The 14,720-nt window shown below is 42.8% G+C and overlaps 1 pseudogene across 1 annotated transcript; it reads right to left on the bottom strand.

The window, feature by feature from the left end:
* Positions 1-200: 200 nt before the first annotated feature.
* LOC308252713 (large ribosomal subunit protein uL30-like) lies at positions 201-5,590 on the bottom strand (annotated as a pseudogene). The gene is made up of 3 exons: positions 5,511-5,590; positions 1,111-1,246; positions 201-825 (listed from the first exon to the last, which is right to left on the bottom strand). The product of its transcript is annotated as a large ribosomal subunit protein uL30-like (transcript).
* Between the last annotated feature and the right edge of the window lie 9,130 nt (positions 5,591-14,720).

Raw genomic sequence — 14,720 nt, forward strand, 5'->3', positions numbered from 1 at the left:
CCTACCCCCAGGTCAATCACCCCAAAGGTCTGCTGGACTATTAGGGAGAAAAGAGGATGGTGTGTTCAGTGCCGAACCTCGCTTTACTAAAAAAAAAACAGAGCTCAGTTAAAAATAGATTTTTTTTTCCCCCGTTTTAAAGCACTCACTGTTTATTAACTGACCAGATTACAAAAAATCACCATGGTAGAGTCCTTAGTTCATTCTCCTAATAAGCCTGTGGATCTGGTCTTCCCTGTTACCGGCATCTCCACCTTCTGCAAAATGGGTGGTCTTTTTCTTCATTGCTCCTTGTGGAGAAGATAACTTGAAGGGTCACAGGAAGTTGTTACTTCTTTGAACAGTACTTTGAAGTGTTGCTTCCAACAGTAGGGATCTCATGAAATCAGATCCTCCATGCAGGTGATGCCATATTTACCAAGAGATCGAGCAATCAATGTGTTATCTGTCAGGGCAATTCGTTTTTTGTTGATTTTGCCATATCCACACTTACAGATCAATTCATGTACTGACTTCAGGTTTGGGTACCCCCATGCAATATATGGTCCCACAATGCTCAGCATGTTAATTGAAGCCTTGCTGAGCTTAACAATGGTGACAGTGAAGATCTGGTGCCGGTGAAGAAGCTGCAGCAGCTTTCGGACTTTTGGGCTCACACCATGATACCTCTGAGCCTGACGGCAAATGCCAGTTTGGTTCCGAAGGTCTGTAGAAGCTGCCAGCTTTTCTTGCCATCCTGGCTATTTGAATCTCAGTTCTGTACATCTGCCCATACTCCTTGTGATAGAGCTTAGCTTTTTCATAGATAAGCTTCCTCCTTGCCCCCTTTTTTTTTTAATCCTCACTCGTGAGTATTTCTCCATTGATTTTTAGAGAGAGTAGATGAGAGAGGGAAAGACAGAGAAATATCGATGTGAGAGAAACACCTCGACTGGTTGCCTCCTGCACTAGCCCTGACCAGGCCCCGGGAAGTGGCAGGAGGTGGGGAGGGGGGCCCTTGGGGAACCTGCAACCAAGGCATGTGCCCTTGACCAGAATCGAACCCAGGACCCTTCTGTCTGCAGGCTGACGCTCTATCCACTGAGCCAAACCAGCTAGGGCCCTCTTTGCCTTTCGAAGCATCTTTTGGGCAAACTTTTTTCTCGGACACTTGATCTTCAGCTCTGCAAAATTCCTTCGCTTTTTCTTGAGGGTTTCTGGCACCGCAGGAACCTCCTCCTTCTCTTCTGTACCCTCCACCTTCCAGCTGGAAAAGAGGATAACAAATTATTTTAACCACTAGGAGCATAGCTATTTTTTTGTCAAGCAATTTATAGATTTTTAAAATATAGTTTGGTTTTTAAATTATTGTACTTGTGTTTTATAAAGGTTTTTATACTTTAAATAATGTCTATAGAACAATGAATGTGTAAATGTATGTAATATTAAGTTAATAGATTTACATTAAAATATACTTCACATTATGTTTTGTTTTAATCACTATCTTAAAGTATATGTGACCTACTTGACCTCCTTCCTATCATGCCAGGTCATCAGAAGTTGATGGTGTATTCTCACTATACTACAAATTTCAAAGGAGCAATTAAATTACTTAAGTAAACTGACAATTTCCAAGCATCTTTTTCATATTGATTTATCTGCAAATAGTCAATACTTTAATAGAGAACATTCCTATTACAGAATGACCCTTGAGGGCTTTTATTAATTAACTAGAGGCCTGATGCACAAAATTCATGCAAGAGTAGGCCTTCGCAGCCCTGGCCACCTTGGCTGCTGCCTCACAGCCCCACCCCCCACCCACTGGTCATTCCAGAAGGTCGTTCTGCCATCTGGTCTAATTAGCATATTAGCTCTTTATTATATAGGATTATATAGGATACTAACTTAGGCCAATATAATATACTTGAAAGTGATAAAACTATACCCTGTTGAATGAATTCAAAAAGAGTCTAGAAGTGTTCCAAAGAAGAGAGAAAAGTTCAAAGTTCTTATAGTAAAAAGTGCATTCTTAAGAATGATCACTCTTGCATTCTTAGCCTGAGGATTGATTCAGGATGGTTATCATTCAGATGACAGGTAGTCAGGGTTATGGATGTCAGGTGGTCCAAAAGACTGGTGCCTAGAGGCCTGGTCACATCTGGTAGTGATGTCAGTTTGATGTCAGATGGTCTGGATACATTAGTCCTTCAGAGGGTAATCTGAGGATTATCTGGAGGTTTGGTATATGTCCAGGCATATATATAGGACTGGAAAGTTAAAAAGAGTTAAGTCCCAGGCTAACTAGAATAAGAATTAGGCTTTTCTCATGCTTCAGTCTTCATAATGTTAAAAATTGTTGCAACTTGGTTAAAGTGACATTATTTTATATATTCCCCCCATGTTCGCTCTTTCCTCAACCCTTTCTTTAAAAAAAAAAAAGAAAAGAAATCTACCACTTTTAGCGCAAGACCTACCATAAAGGCATAATACTAATTTTGCTCTGGTTCAAAAATACTCTCCTCACACACTAATTAATCTGGATTAGTGTGTGAAATTAAAATTTAGTAACCAGGAAAATAAAGCAATGTAAATGAGAAGTTGGAATAATAATCTAGAATAATAAAATAATCTGAGTTATTTTTAATATCATGCTAGTACTGCTTAGAAGAGTGTGAAATTATATATGTATATAGAGATATATAGACATAGACATAGATATAGATATAGATATATGTAGATATATAGATATATAGATATGTAGATATATAGATATGTAGGTATGTAGATATAAGATTTACATATTGGTCTCTGCTCCCATTTCCTGACATAGAGCTCCTGAAAACCTTGTAATTTCCCTAGTAATAAGAGCATTGGGAGCATCACTTATTCTACTGCAACTCTGGTTAGGAACTGGTCACCAGAAAGACCAAGCTGTGACTAGAAGTTTAGAATTTTTAGCCCTACCCCCCATTCTCCAGAGACTGGAGAGGGGCTGGGAATGGAGTTAATGGTTAATCATACCTGTGGGATGAAGACTCTATAAAATCCCAATAGTATGGTATTCAGAGAGCTTTTGGGGCAATGAACACAGTCACACCAGGAAAGTGACACACCTCAACTCCACAGGGGATAGAATCTCCTGAGCTCAGGACCCTTCTAGACCTCTCTCTATGAATCTCTTCATCTGGCTGTTCATCTGTATACTTTATCATGCCCTTTATTATTATAATAAACTTGGAAACATAAGTAAGTGATTCCCTGAGTTCTGTAAGCTGTTCTAGCAAATAATCAAAGGAAGGGTGGAGGAGTGGGAAGAGTGTGGGAACATTTAAATTGTAGCCGAGTCAAACAGAAGTTGTGGATAACCTGGGGGCCTATATTACTTGCAATTGGCATCTGAGTAGGGGCAGTCTTGTAGGACTGAGCCCTTAACCTTTGGGGTTTGTGCTAACTTCAGTTATGGTCAGAATTGAATTGTATTTTAGGACACCCAACTGGTGTCACAGAGAATTGCTTGGTGTGGGGAAAAACCCCGACACATCCAATGTCATAAGTATTATGAGAGAGTAAAAGAGAAACATGGTAGGAAAGTGAGTTTTACACAGGAGTGAGGCTGGGATTGGGATTAGAGAAGAAATATCTGATGTAATATAACAGGAAGTTACATCTCTTTGGTATGTGGAGAGTGATTCAAAAGTTCACTGAAAATATTATTTTTCAACTACTTTTATGAAAGTATTATTTTAAGATAAATTTCATGCTAATCAGATAGGTCTTCTGAAAATTGACTTGATTTCTTTGAAAAGAAGTGCCCTGTGTCCAGATCGCTGTTCCCAGTCTTTTGAGAGATGCAGTTCCTTGTAGTTTCTTTATAGCCCTGTAAGCCCAGTGTTATGGCCGGGTCTCTCTTTTCTGTGTCCAGCACGGAAAGAGAATGATCCGATTCTTCGAGTAGAGGGGCTGGGGATTGAGAAATAAAAGAAAGAGACAAGACACAGAAATAGAAGGGAAAAGCTGGGACAGGGAGCACCGCTGCCCTCTTCTGATGGAGAGACAGTGACCCAGAGCTGATGCAGAGTGTTTATTTTATACCCCAAATACCAGGAAGTTTTCCTATTCGTTCCTGGTGCCTGGCTGGATTTACATAATAAAACCCACCCCCTGGCACCTGGGCTGAAATGAAGGTCAAGCTGATAACACTTCTGCCTTTTGGCAGAATGTGTTTCCAGGGCGTGGCTTTGCCGGCCGCTCTGGATTCAGCTGACAATTTAAAGAAATGCCCATGTGCCTTCCCAGGCGCTCTCTACACAGTGGCATGTTGCTGGTCAAGTTCAAGAAAACAGAGATAGGGGTTTAGTGATTAAAATATTTAATGATAAATATTTTAAATGTTTCCAGTCCCTTAGTGTGCCTCAACCTGTGGCACTCCCTGTTGTTCAGATAATCCTGGCAAACTGCTATATAGAAAGAGGTGCTTCCCAGCACTGAGCTTGGAAGTAGACCAAGTAAATAAAGCCTTAGGATGACCATGAAGAGTACTGTTGAGAATATGTGGACAGGGTGTTTTAACAAGGTATTTCACATAGTGTGAATTATCTCCATGCCAACATTCTGCAAAAATAGGAAGGACTTGCTGGCTGGCATTGCTCATTGGTTAGAGTGTTGGCCAGCACACCAGAGGGTCTTGGTTTTGATTCCTGGTCAAGGGCATGTACCTGGGTTGCAGGTCCAATCCCTGCCCCTGGTCAGGGCGAGTGTGGGAGGCACCCAATCAATGTGTCTCTGCCACATTGATGTTTCTCTTTCTTATTTCTCTCTCTCTCTCCTCCCTCCTTTCCACTGACTCTAAAAATCAATGGGAAAAATATCCTCCTTGGTGAGGATTAAAAACAAATAGAAAGGACTTATTTGCAGGGGACATAAAAGTTCAGCAATTATCATAATTACCTGCTTTAAATTGGCATTCTGGAGTAACAATCTTCTTCAAATTTTATTAGTAATAGAGGCCCGGTGCATGAAATTTGTGCACGGGTGTGGTCCCTAGGCCTGGCCGATGAAGCATGAGTGTCTGGCATGGAAGGGCAGGTCCCAGCTGACCTCTGGGCTCTGGACCCCTACACGTCCCCTCTGCCTGAGTCACAGCGCCCGAGTTCCCATGTGGAGATGTGGTGAATGAGGCCAGACACTGCAGGCCAGGGCTCAGCGTGGGGCCTCTGGGCTGCCTAGCGTGGCCTCTGTGGTCCTGGTGGCTGCAACTGGGGGGGGGAGGGAGGCCGGGGAGGGGGAGAAGGGCTTCCCCAGCTTGCGAGCCCTGGAGTCCTGGTGTTGTCCCTGGGGAGAACAAGTTCGGCAGACACCCTGCATTCTCCCAGCACTTCTGTTCCTGTCACCCCCAGTTCCCCATCCCAGCCCAGGGCTGGCCCCAATTGGGTGATCAGGGCCTGTTGGCTGCTGGTCACCATCTGCAGGGCAATTGGTGGGACAATCAAGCCCCTGCTCACACCCACCTTGGCCTGGCGCTGCCCGCTCACCTGCTCCACCATCCCACCACAGTTCCACTCTCATTGGGACCCATTGGCAGTTCCACTGCCACCCACTGCCAGCACTGCATTGCCGATGCCCACCATGCTCCACACCGCCCCCCTGGTGGTCAGCGCACATCATAGCGAGCAGGCCAACTCCCAGTCGAACAATTTGCATATTAGGCTTTTATTATATAGGATATATTGGTAGAGTTCAATAAGAATGTGGGCCCTAGCCAGTTTGGCTCAGTCGATAGAGCCTGTGGACTGAAGGGTCCTGGGTTTGATTCCTGGTCAGGGCACATGCCCAGTTTGCAGGCTTGGTCCCCATGCAGAAGGCAGCTGATCAATGATTCTCTCTCATCATTGATGTTTCTATCTCTCTCCCTCTCTCTTCCTCTCTGAAGTCAATAAAAATATACATATATTTTAAAAAGAATGTGGAACAACCCTGAGTCCCATGAAGATGCCCTAGAATCGTGAAAACCTAAGAGTGGTCCCAGATGCATCAGCATCATTTGGAACTTGTTTAGAAAGACAGATTCTTGGTCCCTGCCCCAGACCTATTGATTCAGGAATTCTGGGGGTATGTTCCAGCTCTCTATGTTCTAATAAGCTCTTCATGTGATTCTGGTGCATCTAAAGTTTTGAAAACCACTGCTCTAGAAATCAAGTAAAGACCTGAGGCTCAGTGTCAGCTAAAACTAAATCTAAATAGGGAAGCAAACAGTAACATCTGGGTGAAATTGTGATGTAGGGATTAGAATAGGGGTGATGATGAAAAGAACCCTTTCCAACTTGTATGACTAAGATGACCAGATATTTGGTTTGCCAGGGAAGTCCCAGTTTACTCCTGTTGTGCTTATATGTATAACTATTGATATCACCACTGTTTCACTTTCAAAAAATGTCCCTATTTGGATAATAAATTATATGGCCACCAACACAATGCTTTATTTTATTAGACATGGTGGGAAGGGGAACATCATTGAGAACATCATTTCTATCCCTTGCATGCATGAAATCTGGATTTAATTTTACGTGTAATAGACAAGCATAGAAGGGTTTTGAGCAACAGAGTGAAATGATCCATTGTGAAAGGATCCCTCTGGCTGCTGCTAGAGAAAAGGCTGTAGGGACAAGAGTGAACACAGAAAACCATTTAGGAGACTGCTGTGGTGGCCCAGGCAAGAGACAGTGGTGACCTGGTCTACAGCAGTAGTAGTGGAGGTGAGGAGATTTAGGCTATGTGGTCAGAAGTACAGTTGGCAGGATTTGCTGGCGGATTGGATGTGTGAGAGGACAGTAAGACAACAGATAGGTTTTGCCCTCATCCACCTGAGTTCTCAGCTCTCAGACTCTTCCTTAGGGAAGACCTTCTCTGTCATCTAGACTAGGTGAGGTCTCCTGTAGAGAGGGAGAAAGTTACCTGTCCCATATTTTCAGAATATAAAACTGGAACCAGCATGTTCCTGTCTTTGTTAGCAGTGGTTTTTGTGAGCCACATGAGAATTGGCTTGGGTACAGTAATAAAATCTGCCAGGAGTCAGAGTCTCTATTCTGTTCTCATCTATTTTTTCCTACATAAAAGAATGCTCTCTAAGAACATGTGGCCAAAAATCACACCAAGAAAATACATAATGAATAACGAGGCAGACTTCAAAAAAAGCGTCAGTTGCAGAAGTTGTTTATCGAATTATGATAGTGCTATAAATGAATTGCATAAAATCACATACTCAGATGTCTTAAAAAGTGGTTTTCCTCATATTTCAGAGAATTAGGAAAGAACATGTTTGGCCTCTATACCAAGGGTTTCTTCTGCCCATTTGCCACTGTCTAATCCAGCCACCACCAAATAGGCTTCTTATTTAAAATACTAGAGGCCTGGTGCACGAACTTCGTGCACTGGGGGGGGGGGGGTCCCTCAGTCTGGCCAATGCCCTCTCATGGTCCGGGACCCCTCAGGGAGCACGCCTAAGCCATCAGTGGGACATCCTTAGTGCTGCTGTGGAGGCAGGAGAGGCTCCTGCCACCGCCGCTGCCCTCACCAGGTGTGAGCTGTTCTCCCCCTGTGGGAGCACATTGACCACCAGGTGGCAGCTCCTGTGTTGAGCCTCTGCCCCCTGGTGGTCAGTGCACATCATAACAACCAGTTGTTCCACCATTTGGTTCATTTGCATATTAGCCTTTTATTATATAGGATATAGCCCAGCCAGGCGTAACTCAGTGGTTGAGCATTAAACCTCTGAAACAGGAAGTCACAGTTGGATTCCCAGTCAGGGCACATGCCTGAGTGTGGGCTCGATCCCCAGTAGGGGGCATGCAGGAGGCAGCTGGTCAATGATTCTCTCTCATCATTGATGTTTCTATCTTTTTCTCCCTCTCTCTTTCTCTCTAAAATCAATAAAATATATTAAATATATATATAACTACTTAAATTTTTATATTAAATTGCTATCATAATGGCTAAACATACTGAGAATAAGTGTCACCTTACAGTAAACTAGTTATAATGAGCATGAATAAAGCCAATTCACAAAAAGCAAAGGTCAAATACTGGAATCCAATCTGGCCTTAGACTTGTTTTGTTGGTCTACCACAATGTTTTTTTACTGAATTCAAAAACATTCTCCTGAACCCCACAAGCTTCCTGATCCTTACTCATTACCCCCAACCCTATGAAGTTATCAGCTATTACCAATGGGCTCTTAAAGCATTGGTGTTTTGTGATTTTTTATCAGTTTACATAATTAATTGTCAATAAATCAATATTTTTTAATCTACCAACTATTTAAGTAATTAAACATGAAATATAATTACATATTAAATGCAACCCATTCAAAGTAATTCTAGGCCAATTTGCTTAAAATTAACTGTCTATAGATAATCCGCTTAAAGCCATTTATAGCTAACTAGAGGCCCGATGCACGAAGATTCATGCAAGAATAGGCATTCCTTCCCCTGGCTGCTGACACTGCCTTCACTCCGGCCCAGAGCCTCCTTTCTGCCTTTGCTCCGGCCAGAGCCGCCTTCCGCCTCTCGCCTTGTCGCATCAATTTGCATATTCCCTCCTTATTGGCTGTGGGCACCGTCATCTTTGTCATGGAGTTACAGTCAATTTACATATTCCATCTTTATTAGATAGGATAGTTTAAGTGATCTATAAAGTTTAGTGCAGGGGTCCTCAAACTTTTTAAACAGGGGGCCAGTTCACTGTCCCTCAGACCATTGGAGGGCCGGACTATAGTTTAAAAAAAACAACTATGAACAAATTCCTATGTGCACTGTGGGCCCGGGATGAGTCGGCTGCTAAGCAGGACAGGCAGCGGCACCCGGCGGGCCAGATAAATGTCCTCGGTGGGCCGCATGTGGCCCGCGGGCTGTAGTTTGAGGACCCCTGGTTTAGTCTGTAGTACATGCTGATTTAATACATGTATACATGTGAAATAACTACCACAATAAGGTTACTGATACATCACCTCACATAATTACTTTTTTTAATGTGATGAGACCATTTCAGATTTACTCTTAGCACCTACAAGTATATAATACATTATTCTAACTATAGTCACCATGCTATGCATTAGATCTCCAGAATTTATTCATCTTATAACTGGAAATTCATCTTATAACTGGAATTTATTCATCTTATAACCCCATTTCCCCTACCCTTCCCTGGTAACTACCATTCTACTCTCTGTTTCTATGAGTTTGGCTTTTTCAGATTCCACATATACTAGGTGTACTGGTTAATAATGCAGATTTTTTTTCAATAGATGGAGTTACACATATGTTGATATATATGCAATTTGATATGTATGCTATTTTTTATATTGCTACTTCAGATTACCACTTGTTCTGATTGATGGCACATGCACTTTCTGAGCAGCACTTCAAAACGTACAAAGAAGTAGAAAATTGGGTCTCTGAATGGTTTGCCTCAAAACAAGAAAAGTTCTATTGGGACGGTATCCACAAATTACCTGAAAATTGGGGGAAATGTGTAGCTAGTGATGGACATTACTTTGAATAAAGCACTTTTGATGTTTCTCTTGAAATTATCCTGTTTTCTTTGGATCACAAAATCCACATTATTAACTGGTTAAGAGTTAATCTGCATTATTAACTGGTTAATAGTTAATTCATATTATTAACTGGTTAATAATTAATCTGCATTTCTAACTGGTTAATAGCTAATCCACATCATTAATCAGTTAATAGTTAATCTGCATCATTAATAAGTTAATAGTTAATTCAAACTATTAACTGGTTAATAATTAATCTGCATTATTAACCGGTTAATAAGCTAATCCACATTATTAACCATAATAATGCAGATTTTGTAATAAAAGAAAACACGATAATTTCAAGAGAAACATCAAAAGTGCTTTATTCAAAGTAATGTCCATCGCTAGCTACACATTTACCCAACTTTCAGGTAATTTTTGGATACCGTCCCAATAGAACTTTTCTTGTTTTGAGGCAGACCATTCAGAGACCCAATTTTCCACTTCTTTGTACGTTTTGAAGTGCTGCTCAGAAAGTGCGTGTGCCATCGATCAGAAGAAGTGGTAATCTGAAGGAGCAATACAACAAAATAGCATACACATCAAATCACATATATATCAACATATATGTAACTCCATCTATTGAAAAAATCCACATTATTAACTGGTACACCTAGTGAGATAATAAACTATTTATCTTTCTCTGTCTGACTTATTCCACTTAGCATAGTGTCCTCAGGTCCATCCATGTTGTTACCAATGGCAGGATTTCCTTTTTATGGCTGAATAATATTCAGTTGTGTGTGTGTATATCTCTTCTTTATTCATTCATCTATCAGTGGACATTTACATTGTTTCCATGTCTTGGCTATTATGAATAATGCTGGGATAAACATGCAGTAATGGTAATGATTATAGCTAATTTTAAAAAATATATACTTTTATTGATTTCAGAGAGGAAAGGAGAGGGAGAGAGAGAGAGAGATAAAAACATCAATGATGAGAGAGAATAATTGATTGGCTGCCTCCTGCATGCTCCCTCCCCCAACCCCACTGGGAATCAAGCCTGCAACCTGGACATGTGCCCTGACTGGGAATCCAACTGTGACCTGATGGTTCATAGATCCATGCTCAACCACTGAGCCAGAAGGGCTGGGCTATAGCTAATTTTTATAGAATGCTTATTGTGTGTGCCAAGTACTTTTCATGTATAGCTCACATTTCCTCCTCATAATAGACTCACTAGGAAGGCATTAATATTTTTATCTGATTTTTCAGCTGAAGAAACTAGATCTTAGCCAAATGAGCCACAAATCTGTGAAAGGATGAGGTTCAATTTGGCCTTCACCCTGTCCAGAGGTTTTCACACTCTAGCATGCATCAGAATCACCTACAGGGCTCCTAAAATCACCCACTGCTGGGCCCCACTCCTCAGACTTACAGATCAGTAGGTGTGAAGTAGGGCCCAACATTTGCATTTCTATCAATTCCCAGGTGAGTGCATTTTGAGAACCAGTTTCATACCTTTGTTCCTCAAGGTGTGTCGGAGAATTCTTAGCATTGGCATCCCCTGGGAGCTTGTTATAAATGCAGGCTCACCCTACCTACTGAATCAGACTCTGCATTTTTAACAAGGTCCCAGGCGACTCATGTGCAGGTTGTTTGCGTGCACTCATCACACACTTTTGGACGAGATAGATTCTAAAGGGGGCAACAGGTAAATTTTAGTTTACAGAGAACGTCTCTGGGGCAAGGGTTAGCTTGGAGGACTTCGGTCGCCACTGGGCCACCGGGGCAGAATGGGGAACAGCGGGACCAGAGCTTAGGTTCAGGACTTCCAAGCCTCGGTACCGCCCCCTCCACCACCCAGTAGCTTCACTCCCCGCCCCTCCCGCGGAGCCGTGCCCGTTAATTGGCCAGCGGAGCCCCCGCGCCCGCCCCGCGGAGGATGTCTACCGCGCAGACGCTGACACCATGCTCTCCCCACGCTTCTCTGCGGGTCCTCCGGACTACCGAGCCTTTCTCCTAGCAACGCCCTTCCTCGGAGGCTGAGCTGCCACCCGGAAGTGTAAACGTCTCGGAGGTTCTTAATGTCCGTTTTAGAACCTGCCGTGGCTCTTTCATTAACCCCACAAACGATTCTTGGGTGCCTGCCCTTTGGCAGATTGATGAACGAGGCACAGTCCCAGTCCACGAAAGGATGGTAGGACTGGGAGATAATGCTGTGCCTCCTAGGAGCTGGAGGCGCGGGGCCCGGTGGGAGAAAGCTGCCCGGGAGGGGTCACGGCCCTGAGCCTGGCAGTTGCCTGCCATGTAGACAGGTGTTTGGAGGATGGAGATCCCCGATTGGAGAACATTCGGGTGGAAGAAAAGAGGCATGAAAACGTCTCCGTGTACAGGGCGTGTGGGTGCCTGGAGATGAAGGTGGAGAGGTAAGCAGGGGCGATCCTGAAGGGCTTCGTGTGCATAAGAAATTTAAGCAGGCCCTAGACGGTATTTTAATCAGGAAATATGAACTCAAGATTTGCACTTTAAAATACAGCTGGCTTTCAGGCTGGGTTGGACCAAGAAAATATCTGAAGGCTGTTGGAGACAGAATGGAGTGGGGTGGCCTGACATATGACTATTCCTTAGCAGCCTGTGTCTCTTCTCCTAAGATATAACTTCCATGAGAAGGACTATGTCTGTTTAGTTTATTTCTCTTAACCAGCACTTAGAAGAGTACCTGGCACCCAGTAGGCCCTGAACAAATGTTTGTTGGATGAATAAATCAATTTGCCCTTGATAAGACTTCCTAACTGATTGGTTAGCAGATGAAAGTGGAAAGTAGAGGAGACTGATCACTGAAGATCGGAAGAACACAGAGAGTGAAATACTATCCAGTGGGTATTTGCTGAGCACTTCTCCTGAGCTAACCACCACCAAGATGCTGTGGGGAAGAAGTCCAGAACAGACTCCAACTTCTGCTGTAGTTAAGGGAGTACAAGTACCAGTTCTAGGCTTTAGTCCCCCAACAAAAACATCAGTTTCCTTTCTGTCCTTACATGATCAAATTTGAGAAGTACATGCTTTCTTTTGTTTTGTTTTGAATGATCATCCACATGCATAGAATCCATATGACTAGTTGCTTACCTTCACGGAGAATGCAGAAATGAATATGCCTTTCTTTTTCTTTTTTTGATTAATCATCACCCCAGGATATTTTTTCCATTGCTTTTCAGAGAGAGTGGGAGGGATGGAGCGGGAGAGAAAGAGAGAGAAATATTTATGTGGGAGGGAAACATCGATTGATTGCCTCCTGCACACCAGGCTCCCCAACCTGGCCGGATGTCGAACCTGCAACCCAGGTGGGTGCCCTTAACTGGGAATCCAACCTGAGACCGTTTGGTGTGTGGGCCGAAGCTCTAACCATTGAACAACACTGCCGGGGCTCCTTTTTTTTCTTTTGTTGAATATTTTCCAACAACAAAGTCTAGTCAGATAATATTACATCTTATAGGTCTTATTATATCTTGTGTCATCAGAAAGTGCTGCTCAGAAAGTGCGTGTGCCATCGATCAGAAGAAGTGGTAATCTGAAGGAGCAATACAACAAAATAGCATACACATCAAATCACATATATTGTCATTGCTTTCCAAAAAGTTAATCATGATAACAGCACCATCCATTTATGCAACAATTACAAAGTGAGTATCTACTGGTGTTAGGCACTGAACTGGGCTCTACGGGCATAATAGACACAGATCCTGCCCTTATGTAGCTTCCAGTCTAGTACAGGAGAGCGGCATTAATCAGATCATCACACAAGTGTTTAATTACAAGCTGACAAATAGTGTAAATTAAAAATACTGGCTTGCCCGGCCAGCGTTGCTCAGTGGCTGAGCATTGACCTATGAACTAAGACATCATGGTTCCATTCCCGGTCAGGGCACATGCCTGGGTTGTGGTGTTCGATCCTCAGTGTGGGGTGTGCAGGAGGCAGCCAATCAATGACTCTCCCTTTCATCGTTGATGTATCTCTCTCTCCTTCCTCCTTCCTCTCTGAAATCAATAAAAATATATATTTTTAAAAAAATACTACCTGCTAGCCAAGAGGCAGAGACCAGTTTTACAACAATTTCAGCAGCACTTGTGGTGGTTGTGGGAGCTTTCATTTAAAATTTTACTTCTATATAGCTTTAAAAAACAGCTTTTCAGGATTCCTTTGCCTGTTTTGGTTTTGAATAAGCCTGAGTTGTTCCTTCCTAGTTCACCTGCTGCTTAAGGAAAGTCCTCTGTTGTAAACCAACAAAAAAATTACAACTTTATGCCTAAATTTTAAAAAAATGAAGAACTAGAATGAACTTTTCCTGCTCTTTTCTCCAATTTATCCTTTAAATGACTCCTTCTCTACTCTGAGCACACAGCTCTGTCTCTTAACTGAAGCAGGATCTGGATTTAAATCCCAGCTCTTCCACCTCTAGCTCTGTGACCTTGGGCAGCTTACTTCACCTTTTTGAGCCTCAGTTTTCTTATGGGTCAAATGGAGCTAATAATAGCATCTTCCTGGTGTGATTCTTGGCCACATGTTCTCAGAGAGCATTCCTTTATGTAGGAAAAAATAGAATAGAGACTCTGACTCCTGGCAGATTTTATTACTGTACCCAAGCCAATTCTCATGTGGCTCACAAAAACCACTGCTAACAAAGACAGGAACATGCTGGTTCCAGTTTTATATTCTGAAAATATGGGACAGGTAACTTTCTCCCTCTCTACAGGAGACCTCACCTAGTCTAGATGACAGAGAAGGTCTTCCCTAAGGAAGAGTCTGAGAGCTGAGAACTCAGGTGGATGAGGGCAAAACCTATCTGTTGTCTTACTGTCCTCTCACACATCCAATCCGCCAGCAAATCCTGCCAACTGTACTTCTGACCACATAGCCTAAATCTCCTCACCTCCACTACTACTGCTGTAGACCAGGTCACCACTGTCTCTTGCCTGGGCCACCACAGCAGTCTCCTAAATGGTTTTCTGTGTTCACTCTTGTCCCTACAGCCTTTTCTCTAGCAGCAGCCAGAGGGATCCTTTCACAATGGATCATTTCACTCCGTTGCTCAAAACCCTTCCATGCTTGTCTATCACATGTAAAATTAGATCCAGATTCCTTACCAAAGTCTACAAGACCCTATCTGATCTTCCCCTGGCTACCTGTCTGCCCTCATTTTCTGTCACT

The sequence above is a fragment of the Plecotus auritus genome (assembly GCF_963455305.1).
Source record: "Plecotus auritus genome assembly, chromosome: 7".
NCBI classification, from domain to species: domain Eukaryota; kingdom Metazoa; phylum Chordata; class Mammalia; order Chiroptera; family Vespertilionidae; genus Plecotus; species Plecotus auritus.